Raw genomic sequence first — 17,500 nt, forward strand, 5'->3', positions numbered from 1 at the left:
TACTGCTGGTGATTATAGGTTAACAAAAAGAAAAATGATGTAATGATGATTTTGATGGTGCGAAGGTTGCTGTGATAACACTTCTGGGTAGGAGAAATGGGGAATAAAGAACACTCCACAGCTCACAGAATGAGAACTGAAAAGCAGTTAAATCAAACCAAAGGTTCAGACAGGGAGGGAATATTTCCCTGGAGTTTGAGTAACTGGAAAGTGATGGTGTCCGGGAAGAGACAGGATTTTGTTCTAAAGTGCATTTGAAATTTTAAAAACTGTTATATTCAGATATTTTCAATTCTTTTACATTTATTTATTGTGGAATAAACTTTAACACAAGCAAATTTTTTTTTTAAAATGTAAAAGACAAATTGTTAAATAAAATCCATCAAACCATCCCTCACTGAAAACTGATGTGGACATGCAATCTCCTGGAGAATCCCTGCCATGCCTACTTCTTCCTACCCAGGCTCCATGGCTATATATGTACTTGGAAGATAGCAGCAGGAGGTGGCCATTCGATTGTGCTCCACAATTCAATGGGAAACAGCTGACCATCCAGCTCAGTCTCCTGTTCCTGCTGTGCTCCAATCCCCTTTGATGACTTTACCTCGAAGAACTATATCTAAGTCCTCCTTTGGCTTCACTGCCTTTTGTTCTAGTGATGTTGCGGTGTTACTGTGTGGGTGTAGGCAGGGGTAATGTGATGGTGCTGCCTCCTGGAGGATGCACTCAGCATCCATCATCATCCTGCAGTAACATCAACCGGGTTTCAGCAACTAGAGATAGAAACCATTTCCAGGATATGGGCATCACTGGCTCAGCCAGCATTTATTCCCCATCTCTAGGTACCCTTAAGAAGATGGTAGTGAGCTGCCGTCTTGAACCAATCGCATCCATTTGGCGCAGATAGACCGACAATGCTGGGAGGTAGAGTGTTGCAGGATTTTGGCCGAGTAATTCCCCATCTTTGGTTTGTCAAATTCTGGATAGCTCAATCACGATTGGCACATGATTTTGAGATTTCAGTCTGCAAATCTTCACCATCTAGCACCCTATATAAATGAATAGGTACAGATTAGAAATTCAGAACAGATAATTCTAGTTTCTCTGGAATATTTTTCCCCTTTGTTCCTCCAAAGCTGTAACCCTCCAGCCCACTTACTCTCTCCCATCATTCTGACTCTGCTGCCCCTAATGTAAACCCTCCCCATTCTCATGGAGTTGTTGATAAACAGATCCATGCCACCACTTCCCGTCCCTGGTTAGACTCTGCACCCTTTCTGGGTTCAATTCCTTTCCCTTCAGTTGCTGCAAGTCAATAATGTAACAGCAGAATGAAACAAAAGGAAACAGAAAGGGAGGTGGCAGATTCTGGACAGAAGAGGAACCTTCAGTCTAGGAGAATGGGTCAGATCCTTCCTTGTTTCCCATTGGTCGATTCCCAGTGTTATGACAAGTTGGGAATGGAACTTGGTCCCATGTGGGTGTGCTGACACTTTGACTCCCCCAACAGATCAACAAGCAGATGAATTTCTTCGCCAGCCAATCAAAGTGTGAAATGCTTTCCGCTAGTTACCCCAAAGCACATGCTCCAAAACACGCCCATATTCTGTACATGTACAGTGCTGGGTTTCCCCACACACGTGTGGTCCCTGCCTCAAGGATTGTGGGAGTTGTAGTCCCCATGAAGCCTCTGGAGACCTGTCTCTGAAAAGTGAAAGAAAGTGTGGGGTGGAGGGTGTTTTGTATCGGATCACCATTCAGGTACACAGGATATGTGGGCTGTGACTGGGTTTTACTGAGACATCCGCTTAGACAACCCGATTTCTGACGTAAGAAATACAAATTCAGCCAATTGCGTGGTGGGGAGGTTAATAAAGGGCAGCAGATTTCAAGCAGAGGTGTCTCAGTGGCTAGCACTGCTGCCTCACAGCTTCAGGGACCCGGGTTTGATTCCAGCCTTAGGCAACTGTGTGGAGTTTACACATTCTCCCCATGTCTGCGTGGTTTTGTTCGGTGCTCCAGTTTCCTCCCACAGTCCAAAGATGTGCAGGTGAGGTGGATTAGTCATGCCAAATTGCCCACTGGGTCCATGCATGAGCCGGTTAGGCAATTAACAATGGGAAATGCAGGGTTACAGGGAATGGATGGGTCTAAATGGGATGCTCTTCATAGGGTGTGGACTCGATGGGTGAATACCCTTTTTCTGTACTATAGGGACTATTCTATTCTCATGAAGAAGAAGGTACCTATCTCGATGTGTTTGAATCTGTGGAATTCGCTATTCAAAATGCGGTGGATGCCAGGACATGAGAGCAAATTTAATGAAGAGATACAGATTTTTAATTTGCAATGAGTTGAAGGGTGAGAGAGAACAGGCGGGAAAATCCAGCTGAGACCGAGGTGAGCTCAATCCTCATGGTATTAAATGGTGGAGCTGGTTTGAAGAGCTGCATTGCCTCTCCTGTGCCCAGTGCTTATCTTCTTACGGTAATGACTGGAAAGCTGAATCCAAAACTCACCACCTTCACCAAAGATTTTCGGAAAAAGCAGGATAGTTAGGTGGATTAGCGTTCCAAACTTAGATAGTGAGGAAGCATGTAGGAGATAATAATTTTGCAATTTTAAACTGAGGGGAGACAGTGATTTATGGTTTTAGATTGTATAGGATATTCACAGCGTCCAGAATACTCCGTTGTGAATATTTATCCTGTACTTTATTACAAAGCCAAGGTCTCTGACAATGAAACCCAAAACACCCAGGAAACTTCGCCTCACCTCGTAATCTGATAAAAGACTTGTGATAAGTCTGGTTGAATTTAGAACACAGATGGAAAGCGGGAAGATTAAATCCAATCCCAAGAGCCTGTGCTTAAACAAAGGAGACTACAATAGGATGAGGCAGGAGTCGGTTAATGTAGACTGGAAGCAAAGACTTTATGGTGGGACAGTTGACAGACAGTGGAGGAATATCAAAGAATTTTTCGAAGTGCTCAGCAAAAGCACATATCAGTGAAAAGGAAGGACTGTCGGAAACGGAGTAATCTGCCATGGGTGTCTAACGAAATAAGGGAGTCTATCAAAGTGAAATAGAAGGTATACAATTGGCAAAGACACCAAGAAAAAAGTTAGGAGATTAGAAAAACTTCAAAGATCAACAGAAAGCTTGATGGGATTGGGGATAAAAAGCGATTATTAGCTATCCCCAGGGCAGGAATAGCTGTTTACCCTGCTAGAGGGAAACCTATTGTTTGGGGAACATATGGCCTCTGTAATTGTTGAAGCACTTAACTGTTACCACAGAGATAATCCTGATCAAGTTAAAACTCACAGCACACTCCAAAAGCTTGTACTTCCAAATAAACCTGTTGGACTATAACCTGGTGATGTGTGGTTTTTAAACTTTGTCCACCCCACCCCAACCCCGGCTCCTCCACATCAGAATCCTGATAGACAGCCCCTCTGAAACTGAAGCGCCTGTCAGGTACTTGAGGGAGCCAAGGGGTCGTGGGGGGGAGGGGTGTGTGGTTTAACCACAAAGAGCTGAACTGAACTAGACTTTTTAACTGCTGTTGTCATGGAGATAATTCTGAGAGACAGTCACTATACAAAGTTACAAATCACAAAAGTAGAAGAATGGGAGCCGTAGATTGGACCCGATGCTGCCGAAAGGCGTTTTGCACGTAAAATATCCAGGTAACTACCATGTCTCATCAATAAAGTCTCAAAGAAGACCTTTCAGAGTTCTGTGCCTAGTTATTCCTATCCAGCAGGGATCAGGAATATTATGACACAGCAGTCAGTCTTTACAGTGGAGAACACGAAGAACATGCCAGTAATTGATAAGGAGACTGAGGAAGGTGAGGACTTTGAAACAACCATTATCATGAAAGAGTTAGAGCTGGGCAAGTTAATGGAGCTAAAGGTACACAAGTCTCATTGCCCTGATGGAATACATCCCAGGATACCAACAGACTTAGTGGGAGAAATAGCAAATACACTTAGAGTTGTAGAATCCTACAGCAGAGACAGGCGCTTTGGCCCAAACTGGCCCATGCCGATCAGAATGTCCATCCACGTGAACCCCATTTCCCTGCACTTGGTCCATCTGCTTCCGACCCTTTGCTATCCATGTATTTGTCCAAATGCCTTTTACAAGTTGTTAATGCACCCACCTCAACCACTTCCACTGGCAGCTCATTCCATATACATACCACCCTCTGTGTAAAACAGTTGCCCCTCAGCTTCCCTTTTATTTTTTCTCCTCTAATTATAAACTGATGCCCTCCAGTCCTTGGTTCCCTGGGAAAAAGACTGAGTGTATTCACCTTACCCATGCCTCTCATGATCTTATACACTTCTGTAAAATATTCCCCCTCGGTTTCCTCTGCTCTAAACAAAAAGTTCCAAAGCTTGTCCAACCTCTCCCTGTAACTCAGACCCCTGAGCCCTGGCATCATCCTTGTAAATTTCTTCTGCACCTTTCCAGTTTAATAACTGAAACCTACACTGCACTCATCACATTTCCCGTGTTTCCCCACGGCACTAGAACCGACGTGACAACGCCAATGGATTACAATCCATGATCAATAATTCACTCCATTACAACAATCCCATTTTCATAGCTTTTTCCATGATGCAGGAATCCTTTTGTCTTTCTGGTTTCATGGTAAATTGCCCTCATACAAAACAAATCTGTGGCTTAACTGTTCCTGGGAAATGTGCCATGATTTTTTAGACTTTCAAAAACCAATGAAATCTCTCTCCACTGCCACCACGCTAACATGGACTTCGCTAACTCAGTACTTTTTTCCAGTCACACTGATATTTGAAATATTAATCCATGGGCAGAATGCACACCTGTCCATCCAGATGAAAAGGCCAATGATATTCAGATCGGCACGGATCCAGTAACATGAAATTCAATTTGAATTTCTCAACTACAAATCCCCCCTTTCAGTACTCTACAACAGAGAAAACAGAAAGTGCTGGAGATCCTCAGCAGGTCTGGCAGCATCTGAAATGGTGACAGATGCAGGAAACATTGCAGCCTTGAAGAAGTGTTTAGATGATCACACCAGGCATGTGTGCTTGATGACCAATATGGAGAAGACGGAGGCATTGTATTCAACAGTTTTATACCAGAGACTCTGACGCCATTTCATTCTGTATTTCTCCGAGATTCCCTCTTCTCAGAAGCAGGCAGGAATGGGAAGCAGTGGAGAATGTAAATGATGTGTGACCTTCCTAGTGAGAGGACTCGAGTACAGGAGCAGGGATCCCTTTCTGGAAGAGCCTTGGTGAGACCACACCTGGAGTACTATGTGTACCTTTTTCCCCTTTCCCAAGGAGAGCTATCCTGGTTATTGAGAGTGAGTAAAGGTGGGTCATCAGCCTGACTCCTGGGATGTGAAGATAGTTGAGGGTTGCAGATCCTGGAAGTCAGGGTCAATACAATGTGGATCTGGAAAAGCGCAGCAGGTCAGGCAGCATCAGAGGAGCAGAAAGGTTGATGATTTGGTCAGGACCCTTTGTCAGTCCCGATGAATAGTCCTGACCCGAAACGTCAACTTTCCAACCCCATCATGTTCATGCTGGTTATCAAGCTCCTATTTATTGTAGTCCCATGTTCTGGCACTCAGCGTGTAACTGATATTGTAGTGCTTGGTGTGACTTCTTCAACGCTGCAGTGTTTCCTGCATCTGTCACCATTTCAGATGCTGCCAGACCAGCTGAGGATCTCCAGCACGTTTTGGTTTTATTGCAGATTTCCACCATTTTGCTAAAGCACATGGAGACAGAGAGCTGTACAGCTCCAGATTTTGTTGACTCTGATTCCTGGGATGTCAGGACTGATGGATGAACAGGGACTCAATCTTCGTTTAATCCTCCTTTCCTTTGGCTTTCTGAGCTGCTGGCTACATCACTCATATTCTACCTCCCATTCCCTGACCTGAATCTGACCCATCTCAACCTACACTTTAATTCACATACCCCTGCCAGACTAGTTACAACCTCACCAATGGGACTGGCAATAGCCCCCACCAGGGGATTTCTCCCAGCTCTGCCCAGGGGTAACCGGTCAGGCTGGTACAGGTCCCACCCAGAAACAGTCCCAGTGCCTGAAGAATCTAAAGCCTTCTTTGGTACGCCATTTCCCCAACCACATATCCAGCTGATCTGCCCTCTCACTAGCACATGGCACTGGGTGCAAGTCTCGCGTTATTACGTTTCAAGAGCTACATTTTAATGCATCCCTGATCTCCCTATATCCAGCTTTCAGGCCCTCATCCCTTTGTTTAGCAATGTCATTGGTATCTATGTGTTCCACAACCACTGACTTTACCCTCCAGCTCCAGAATATCCTGCAGCCGCTCCATGATATCGCGGATCCTAGCTCCAGGAAGTAACGTACCATCCTGGATTCATGTCTGTGGCCACAGCAATGCCCGCCCTAACCCTGATCATTGAATCCCCTGTCACTATAGCCGTGTTTCCTCTCTTTCCTCCCACTCCGTGCAGCAGAGCTCTCTGTGGTGTCATGAACCTGGCTGTTGCTGATTTCCCGAGAAGCCACCCCACCCATTCCCACCCTTACAGAATCCCAGGCAGTATACAGTATCTGTTTGAGAAGAGGATGACCACTGGGAACTCCTGCACTCCCTTCCTGAGCCTTTTACTTGATCTGATGGTCATCCATTCCCTTTCTTCCTGTGTAACCCTCACCTGCAGTGTGACGGACTCACTAAACGTGCTGTCCATAACATTCTCAGTATCGCAGATGCTCCACAGTGAGTCTACTCACAACTCCAACTCTGAAAAGCAGTTTCCCAATAACTGCAGATGGGAACCCTTCCTGCACACATAGCCGTCAGGGACACTGGAAGCATCCCTTATTTCCCACATTGTGCAAGAGGAGCACACCACGGCTCTGAGGTGCCCTGTCACAACATCTCTCTACATTCATCTAGTTACTCCCATTAAAAGAATTTAAATGAGTGAGCAATCTTCCTTCACTTTAAACATGTCCATTAGAATAACAAAAAAAATCTTTACTTAAGCTGATATGTCATACTTTAAAAACTTAAATACTCCGCAGGTATCACTGACAAATTGGCTGTTCCCATTGGGACTGTGAATTTCTGAAAGGCCTGAACTAAAACGGAGTTTCAGCTTCACCTTCTCCCTGTCTCACCTCACTATTTACACCCAACTCCAAAACACTCTCATTGAGCCAAACAGCACTTTTAGTGCAGCCCTGCCATTTTCATTGTCTGCTCACACCTACACTTCCCTCAGCCTCCTGTACTGTTCCAATGCATCTCAATGGGAGCTCAGGACCAGTATTGCATCTTTCAATTCAGCCCTTTGTAACCCCAGAGTCAAAATGGACCAGCAGTTTCTGAATGAACAGACAGTTGTCAGAATCTGGAAAGTTCCACCTGAAATGGTGCTGGAATTTGAGTCCACAAGGAATTTCAATGAGAAATTTGCAGAGAATTGGAAGTAGGGAGTTTACAGATTAACATTATAAAGTGGATGATTGAGACTAAATCTGAAAGTTCCTGCAAAAAGACGAGGTGTAATTTGGATAAATCTGTGCTCTCTCTCAAGCCAATACCTCCTTCCACAGCTGCAGAGCCAAGAATTGAACACATACCCCAAGGGTGATCCAACCATGGACTTGAACATCTTTCTGCTTTTGGTTTGACAAAAATATTGAAGATATTTTCCCACAGACAGAACAGACAAACCTTTTTCCTTCCACAGTTTAATGCCAATGATATTCCGATCCTGATGACTCCGCTGACTGTAGAAGCTTGTTTATTGAGATCCCAGTCTCAATTATTCTCAATTAATATCCTATAAAATGAATTCACAAAACAAAGCTCACAGTCAGTGCAAGAACACTTCTCTTGGTATGTGTTTGATGTGTAAATGCTCCTCTTCAAATCACCCCTCCCCCACCCAGGAAGAGGACACGTGCATGCTCCTTGTGGTACATTACCCTAAATAAAGATGGCAGCCATAACCCAGGTCCTCACTGCCTGAGGCCCAAGCCATCTTCCCCTTTGCTGCAAACGTGGGACCAAGAGTTTCTAATTCAGACTAACGACCTGCACAGAGTGTAACTAAACCCTCCCAGTCTACACTGATACATTTCATCCGGTTTCTGCTGCCACTTTCCCCTTTCCGCCTCCTGAACACACCAAGGGTCATCATGGGTCCAGTGACCCTTCCTCAGAACCGATGACAGCTGGGAAAATTAGAATCCCTTCAGGAAACAGGCCCTTCGGCACAACAATTCCACACTCACCCTCCGAAGTTAATCCCACCCAGACCCATTCCCCTATCCTATTACTCTCCATTTCCCCAGACTAATGCACATCCCTGAACACGACGAGAAATTTAGCTGGGCTAATTCACTTGACCTACACATCTTTGGACTGCAGGAGATAGGGGTTAAAGAGTAACTAATAGGTGGGGACAGAGCCCAAAGAGAGACAGGAACATTTGGAAAGACAAAGGAGTGGGAAGTTGGAAAGCTGTTAATGGAGGAGACAGGAACCTTCTAGCATCTCAGTGGCGGTGGTGGAAATAGTGTCTGATGATCTACATTGTGCCTGCAAAAAAGATCCTGAGCTTCCAGTTGCCTGCTCTTTAACACACAAGACTGTTCCCTGTCCAACATTTCTGTCTCATGCTTACTGCAGTGTTCCAGTGAAGCTTGATGCAAGCTGGAAGAACACTTCATAACATACAAAATGGCTTCCTATTTCAAAGACTGCAATTTCCCCTCACATGTGGTCAACAATGCCCTCCAGTGTATCTCCTCCACTTCCCACACCACTGCCCTTGAACCCCACCCCTCCAAATGCAACAAAGATGGAATCCCACCATCCTCACCTTCCACCCAGATACAACGCATCATCCTCTGCTATTTCCACCATCAGATCCAACCACCTGAGATATATTTCCGTCCCCACCCCTTTCAGCATCCCACAGAGACCATACCTTGTGACTTCCACGTTAGATCATGCTCCCCACCAACCCATCCTCCACTCCAGGCACCTTCGCTTGTCACTGCAAGAGGTGGAAAACCTGTGCCCACACCTTCCCCTCACCTCCATCCAAGGCACCACAGGATCCTCCCACATCCAGCATAGATTTCCCTGCCCACCCAAACACCTCAGCTTTAGATTAGATTAGATTAGATTAGATTACTTACAGTGTGGAAACAGGCCCTTCGGCCCAACAAATCCACACCGCCCCGCCGAAGCGCAACCCACCCATATCCCTACATGTACACCTTACCTAACACTACGGGCAATTTAGCATGGCCAATTCACCTGACCTGCACATCTTTGGACTGTGGGAGGAAACCGGAGCACCCAGAGGAAACCCACGCAGACACGGGGAGAACGTGCAAACTCCACACAGTCAGTCGCCTGAGGCGGGAATTGAACCCGGGTCTCTGGCGCTGTGAGGCAGCAGTGCCAACCACTGTGCCACCGTGCCACCCACCTATTGTGTCCTTTGCTCTCAGGATGCCAAATTGTGGAATATTTCAGGGAACATTTCTGGGACACATGCACCAACCAACCCCATCGCCCTATGGCCAACCACTTCAGCTACTCGCCCCTCCCCCCAGCCGCCACGCTGCCAAGGACATGCAAGTCCTCCACCACAAAATCCAAGCCACCCGACAGCTGGACGAAGAATACCTTGGGAACTTTCAACCACACGGCATCAAGGTTTCCTCATCTCCCCTCCCCCACCTTATCTCAGATTCAACCCTCCAACTCGGCACAGCCCTCTTGAACAGTCCCACCTGTCCATCTTCCTTTCCAATTATCCATTCCACCCTCTCACCACTACCCCCATCTCACCACTACTCCCATCTACAACCATCTATTGCCTCCCTAGCTCCTTTCCACCAACCCCAAACACCCCTCCCTATTTATCTCTCAGCCATATTCCACCACCCACATTTCTGATGAAGTGCTGACATGCCCAATATGTCAATTCTCCTGCTCCTTGGATGCTGCCTGACCTGCTGTGCTTTTCCAGCGCCACACTTTAACATAAGCTGGAAGAACAACACCTCATCTCCCACTTGGGGACCCTGCAATCCTCTGGCTTCAACATCAAATTCAATAATTTTAGGTCCTGAACTCTCCCACGTCCTAGTATCTTTGCCCCCTACCCCACATACCAGGCCTTGTTATTACGTAGCCCTCCATTACACATTACCTATGGTTAGCCACTAACAGTCCCCATATACAGCTATTCACCCTCCCCCTCAGATCGTTATCCACTCCTTTGTCCAACTGCTCTTATCTCTCTCTTTGGACTCTATCCCCACCTATCATTTACTCCTTAACCCCTACCTTCTGCATAAAAAGCGATGTTTATTTCTCAGTAACGTCAGTTCCTGAGGAAGTGTCACTAAATCGAAAATGCGAACCGATTTCTCTTCACAGATGCTGCCAGATCTGCTGAGCTTTTCCAGTACCATCTGGTTGTTGTGTGTGATTTACAGCATCCACAGTTCTTTTGGTTCTAATTTACTCGGAGTATCTAATTCAGGTCCAGCAGACTGAAACAGTGTTTATCAATCTTCCCAATCCACACTAACTCCATCTCTCTCCCAGTATCTGCTGTCTCTCCCACTCCTTCACATTCAGTCCCCCCTCACAGTGACACTGCGCCTGGAAGACTGATGGTCATGTGTTGGCCTGCTGGACCCACCCCTCATTCAGTCCCATTGGCTGGAGGACCACGCCTATTGGTCTGAAGCTGTGTCAATCAGCCAGGCCCCATTGTGACCTGAGTGGTGGATCCTCCCAGGTGCATCAAAGGCTGAGGGGTGACCTCATAGAGGTTTATAAAATCATGAGGGGCATGGGTAGGATAAATAGACAAGGTCGTTTCCCTGGGGTAGGGGAGTCCAGAATGAGAGGGCATAGGTTTAAGATGAGAGGGGAAGAATTTAAAATGGATTTGTGGGACAATTTGTTTTCCCCCACTGAGGTTGGTGCGTGTATGGAAACTTCTGTCAGGAAGTGAAGGATGTTGGTACAATTATACCATTTGGCATCTGGATGGGTATATGAATAGGAAGGGTGCAGAGTGATATGTGCCAAGTGTTGGCAAATGGGTCTAGACTAGGTTGGGATATCTGGTCAGCATGGACCAGTTTAACCAAAGGGTTTATTTTCATGCTGTACATCTCTACGGCTCTGCCCTGTGATGAGCTTCATCATTCACAGTGAATGGGTCAGTATCACAGAGCACAGGGGCTGGGGGCTATTCCGCCCGTTGGGGCTGTACTCTCTCCCTCTGGAGATGGTGCCAGTCAGTCCCAACTCACCTCCCATTTGGACATAGACCTCCAAATCCTTCCTTAAAAATGTTAAATTTCAAATTTGTTTTGACAATAACTACTGAATCTGCATCCAGCTGTCTTTCAAACTGTTCCAGATGCTCAGAACTTAGTGAGTAAAATAATTTTCACATTTTTCTTTGCATTATTTGCCAGTTACCTGAAAATAGTTACTAAAATTTGTGACGTTAAAAATTTATCACTCTGTCTCTCTGTAAATGAAATACCCTGGAAACAAATCAACTCCTGGTCGAAATCACTGCTTAACCTTCTCAGCTCCAAGGAGAATTGCCTGACCTTCTGCTAACTCTCCATAAAAGAGAAACCTATCTTAATTTTAATTTATTAGTGTCATAGAGATGTACAGCACAAAAACAGACCCTTCAGTCCAACTTGTCCATGCTGACCAGATATCCTAAATTAATCTCGTTCCATATGCTAGCACTTGGCCCCATAGCCTTCTAAATCTTTCCCAATCACATATCCAATGAGATGCCTTTTAAATGTTGTAACTGTACCAGCCTCCACACTTTCTCTGGCAGCTCATTCCATACACATACCACGTTCAGCTTGAAACTTTGCCCCTAATATCCCTTTTCAATCTTTTCCTGCACGCCTGTGCTTTCTAGTTTTGGACTCACCTAAACAGGAATAAGACCCTGGCTGTTTACCCTATCCATGCCCCTCACGATTTTATCAACCTCTATGGTCACCTCTCAGCATCTGATTCTCCAGTGAAAACAGCCTCAGTCTATTCAGCCTCAACCCTGGCAACATCTTTGCATCTTTTCTGAATCCTTTCAAGTTTCACAATATCATTCCAATAGCGGGGAGACCAGGACTGAAAGCAGAATTCCAGAAGTGGCTGAATGAATGTCCTGTACAGCCGCAAAATGACGTCACAACTCCTGTACTCAATGCACAGACCAATAAAGGCAAGTACACCAAACACTTTCTTCACTACCCTGCCTATCTATGATTTCACTTTCAAGGAACTATGAAACTGCACTCCAAGGTGTCTTTGTTCAGCAACACTCCCCAGGACCTTCCCATTAAGTGTATAAGTCCCACCCTGATTTGCTTTTCCAAAATGCAGAACCTCACATATATCTAAATTAAACTTCATCTGCCACTCCTCAGCCCATTTGATCGGAGTCTCATTGTACTCTCAGGTAACTTTGCTGTCCATTGCACCTCCAATTTTGGTGTCTATTGTAAACCTACTAACCATAGCTCCTATATTCACATAGAAATCATTTATATAAATGGCAAAAAGCAGTGGACCCAGCACCCAGCCTGACAGCATATTGCTCATCACAGGCTTCCAGTCCAAAAAGCAGCCTCCACTATGACACTGACTACTCAGCAAGGTTAGAGCTCGTGGCATACAGGGAGAACCAACCATTTGGATACAGAACTGGCTCAAAGGCAGAAGACAGAGGGTAGTGATGGAGGGTTGCTTTTCAGACTGGAGGCCTGTGACTAGTGGAGTGTTACAAGGATCACTGCTGGATCCACTACCTTTTGTCATTTATATCAATGACTTGGATGTGAACATAGGAGGTATAGTTAGTGAGATGACACCAAAACTGGAGGTGTAGTGGACAGTGAAAAAGATTACCTCAGAGTACAATGGGATCTTGATCCGATAGGTGAATGGGCTGAGGAGTGGCATTTTGGGAAAGCAAATCTTAGCAGGACTTATACACTTAATGCTAAGGTCCTGAGAAGTGTTACTGAACAAAGACCTTGGAGTGCAGGTAGATAGGATAGTGAAGGTGGCATTTGGTATGCTTTCCTTTATCGGACAAAGTATTGAGTACAGGAGTTATGAGATCATCTTGCGGTTGTACAGGACATTGGTTAGGCCACTTTTGGAACGTTGCGTACAAATCTGGTCTCCCTCCTATTGGAAGGATGTTGTGAAACTTGAAAGGATTCAGAAAAGATTTACAAGAACATTGCCAGGGTTGGAGGATTTGAGCTAGGCTGGGGGTTGAATAGAGATTGAATATACTGGGGCTGTTTTCCCTGCAGCGTCGGAGGCTGAGAGGTGATCTTATCTATGTATATAAAAACATGAGGTGCATGGATAGGATAAATAGACAAAGTCTTTTCCCTGGCGTGGGGGATCCCAGCACTAGAGAGCATAGGTTTATGGTATGAGGGGAAAGACTTTAAAGAGACTTGAGAGGCAACATTTTCACACAGAGGGTGGTACGTGTATAGAATGAGCTGCCAGAGGAAGTGGTGGAGGCCATTACGATTGCAACATTTAAAAGGCATCTTCATGTGTATATGACTAGGAAGGATATGGGCCGGGTGCTGACAGGTGGGACTAGATTGCATTGGGATATCTGATCAGCATGTACTGGTTGGACCGGGTCTCTGTTTCTGTGCTGTCCATCTATGACTCTTTGACCTTCCAGCCAATTCCGTATCCAAACAGCTAGTTCCGCCAGAATTCTATGGTGTTGAACCTGCTAACCAGTGTGTTATGTGAAACCTTGTGTCTTTCTCAAGTCCAAGTTAATGATTTCAATGCACAAAGCCATGCTCCCTAATAATTTCTTGCTTTTCCACTGACATGTAAATCCTGTCCCTGAGAATCCCTTCCAACAACTTATCTGCCACTGACTTCAGGCTCACCGGTCTATAGTTCCCTGGCTTTTCCTTACCATCTTTCACAAATAATGGCACCAGTCTTCCAGCACCTCACCTGTGGCGATCGATGATACAAATATCGCAGCGAGGGGCCCAGCAAAAGCTTCCCTAATTACCCACAAAGTTCTGGGATACACCTGATCAGATTCCAGGGATTTATCCACCTTTATGCATTTTAATACATCCAGTACCTCCTCCTCTGTAATATGTACACTTGCCAAGTTATCACTATTTATTTCTCCAACTTCTCTAACATCCATACCCCCTTTCAGTAAAAACTGACATGAAATACTTACAGAATCTCTCCCACCTCCTGCTGTTCCATAGACAGTCTTGTTGATCTTTGAGGGTCGCTATTCTCTGCCTAGTTATTCTTTTGTCTTTAGTGTATTTGTAGAATCTCTTTGGATTCTCCTTAAACCTATTTCCCAAAGCTATCTCATGTCCCCTTTTTTGCCTCCTGGTTTCCCGCGAGTATACTCCTACTGCCCTTATAGTCCTCTAGGGATTCACACAGTGGTCTGTACCTGCTATATCCTTCCTTCATTTTCTTGACCAGAGCCTCAATTTCACAGGTCACGTAGCAATCTCAATGCCTCCCAGCCTTGGCCTTAACAGGAACATACTGTCTGTGTACTCTCATTGTCGCAGGCCTATGGAGGCAATGGCAGATGAGGACAGAGAAACAATCATTATCAGTAAAGAGGTAGTGTTGGGAAAGCTAACAACTCATCCTTATCTCTATAATTCCTCTCTAGCCTCAGAACTATCACTATCTCTGCATCAAAAACATCTCAATCTCTGCAACATCCTCCAATCTCTAATCTCCTCCAGTCTCAACACCCTCTCTATCTTTAATCTTGTCCACCCTCACAAATCTCTGTGATGTGCCTTTCTTTAATTCCAGCCTTCAGGATAACCTATTTTTATTTCAGATTCCTGCACCCAGAGCTCCACAATGTCCCGCTTAACCTCTGTCACATTTTCCTCCAAAAAACATTAATCAATCACGTATCATCTATTCTAATATCACCTTCTCTGACCTGGTTTCTATTGTGGCTTGTCATATTCCTATATTACGCGTCTGTGGTCTACATGACAGAAAACGGTTTTGTGGTCCATTGGGTTTATGGTGTAAAGAAATCTCCCAGCTAGCTATTTTAATCCCATTTTCCAGCACAGAACCCATAGACCTGTCAGCCTTGGCCTTGCAAGTGTGTTCCTAAATAGATTTTAAATGCCATCAGGATTTCTGTCTCTCACTCTCTTCCAGACAGTTTAGTGCAACTGTTGCTCTATGCTATCACCCACAGGGTTCAGAGCAGCTGGGTCTGCGTGAACCACAGATCGCCCACACATTGTGAAGGTTGGCAGGGTCCCTGAGAGGGGGCACAGGAGATTTACCAGGATGGTTCAAGGAATGGGGGATTTTAGTTGCAGAATTTGTGGGGCATTTTTAACATTAATTGTTCACGTGACATGTGTGTTGCTAATACACATCAAGAATAACCATCCACAATTAATGGACTCTCCTTTTCAACCTCTCCCCTTGCCTGCGCTGTGGTAATATTCAGGTTAACCACTACCAGACATCTCTGTCTAATGAGAGAGCAGTCCTATGGTCGGGTAGGACAATGCTGACTTGATCTTTTACACAGTGATGCCACTGTGCCTCGAGGGTGGGGAGAGGGAATGCTGAAGGTGATGGATGGGAAACCATTCAGGTACAGGTGTTTTATCCTGGAGGATGTTCACTTTAATATTGTTTGGGGGGGGGGGGGGGGGGGGGTGCACTGATGCAGGCAAGTGGAGAATATTCCAACACAACCCTGATGTGTACCTGATAGAGAGCAAACAGACATTGGGGGATCAGCGGTTTGGAAAAATTGAGATTGTTCTCCTTGTAGCAAAGGAAATTTGGGGAGCTGTGACAAAGCAGTTTACAAAAGTTACATGTTATAATAATAAACCTTACACCCATCAGTTCATTATGCAAGGATTACAGGACACATGTTGAAGATTTGGGAAGATCTATTGAGAGGATGGTTTGATTCAAAGGAGAACTTTTATTCAGCAAATGGTATTGATCTGGAACACAATACTCTCACACAATATGAATATCCAGGTCCTGATGAATGGAGTAATTCTGTCAGAGTTTGGCATTACAATGACTGAGATTATCATCTGAATATCTGCTTGTAGTACAAGTTTCTAAAATCCGTCACTGTCAGTTCAAGTTTGAAACTCATACAATCCCCTCCTCCTGGCCCAGGATGACTGTAGCAGGCACTTCAAGGGCAAATCTATGTGGGTTTCTATGAGTTTCCACCTTGGGACTTCATGTGACTGAACATGGGAAGAATGTCCCAAGATTCAGTGAGATATGGAGAGCAGGATTTGCTTCCTTTTCTTTCCTTCCGTTCTGCTGCTGTGCCTCCTCAATAAGACATGGGGTGTGAAAGGCTCATGCAGCTTGATGGGCAAGATGTCTCCATTCTGACCAATGGGCAGCAAGCTCCTCCCAGTCATGAAGCAGAGTATCCCTGAAAGATAGCAACTGCGCATGCTTCCCACTGCCCAGTGCTCACAGTACATGTTTCGAATAATGAGGGGGGAAATCTCCGAGAAAAGGCATAACAGGAAAGTTCCAAAAGGATTATAAATGGTTTACAGAGAGATATTCACAGGAAACGTGGGCAACAAGTTGGCAAATAGAGTATAACTTGGGATAAACTGTAGAAAGCTGCACCACAAAGGGACTGGGGGAAAATGAACAGGAAACACAGAAAACTAGCACATAGTTACAACATGGAATCAGGAAGGGGAATGGAATGCTGTCCCTTATTTCAAAGAGTTTGCAATATAAGAGTTTGGAGTATATACCTTAGAGCAACTAAACAAATGGCGAGTGAGACCACATCTGGAGTAACGTGAACAGATTTGGTCGCTTTAGTTAACGAAATAGAGCAGTTTATTGGAGGCATTTCAGAGAAGATCCATTGGGATGATCCCTGTTTTGAAGGGATTATCCTGTAAGCAAAGGCTGAATAAGTTGGGAATCTACTCACTGGACTTTGGAAGAATGAGAGGTGATCTCTTTGAAACATACAGGATTCTGTCGAGGTTTGACAGGGTAAAGATGGAGAGGATGTGTCCCATTACGGGTGAGTCTTGAACCAGATTCTGGGTCAGTTGCGGAATCAAGGGTTCTGTTTCAGATTTGTCAAGTTAAAGGCAACACCGACACAGGTTAGGGTTTCAGTAGCAATGGAGCTGGGGTGAGAAGGAGACAAGCAACGTTTTAGAGATTGGAATTCCTGGTGTTTGTGATTGTGTAGATGCCTGATCAGAAGGTCACCTTGGGGTCAGATATGAAAGCAATATTGTGAAGAACGTAGTTCTGCCTCAGACACTTCCCAGTGAGAGGGAGGGACACAGCAGTAAGGGAAATGA

General features: G+C 45.1%; 1 long non-coding RNA gene across 1 annotated transcript; it reads right to left on the reverse strand.

Moving 5' to 3' along the window:
• Positions 1–320: 320 nt before the first annotated feature.
• LOC148149538 (uncharacterized) lies at positions 321–15,257 on the reverse strand. The gene is made up of 3 exons (XR_015757512.1): positions 14,575–15,257; positions 7,752–7,860; positions 321–1,049 (listed from the first exon to the last, which is right to left on the reverse strand). It is a non-coding gene; the product is annotated as an uncharacterized LOC148149538 (long non-coding RNA).
• Positions 15,258–17,500: the final 2,243 nt, after the last annotated feature.

The sequence above is a fragment of the Chiloscyllium plagiosum genome, unplaced genomic scaffold (assembly GCF_037043375.1).
Source record: "Chiloscyllium plagiosum isolate Xiang-an unplaced genomic scaffold, Cpla_swu_hap1 HiC_scaffold_7, whole genome shotgun sequence".
Classification (NCBI taxonomy): domain Eukaryota; kingdom Metazoa; phylum Chordata; class Chondrichthyes; order Orectolobiformes; family Hemiscylliidae; genus Chiloscyllium; species Chiloscyllium plagiosum.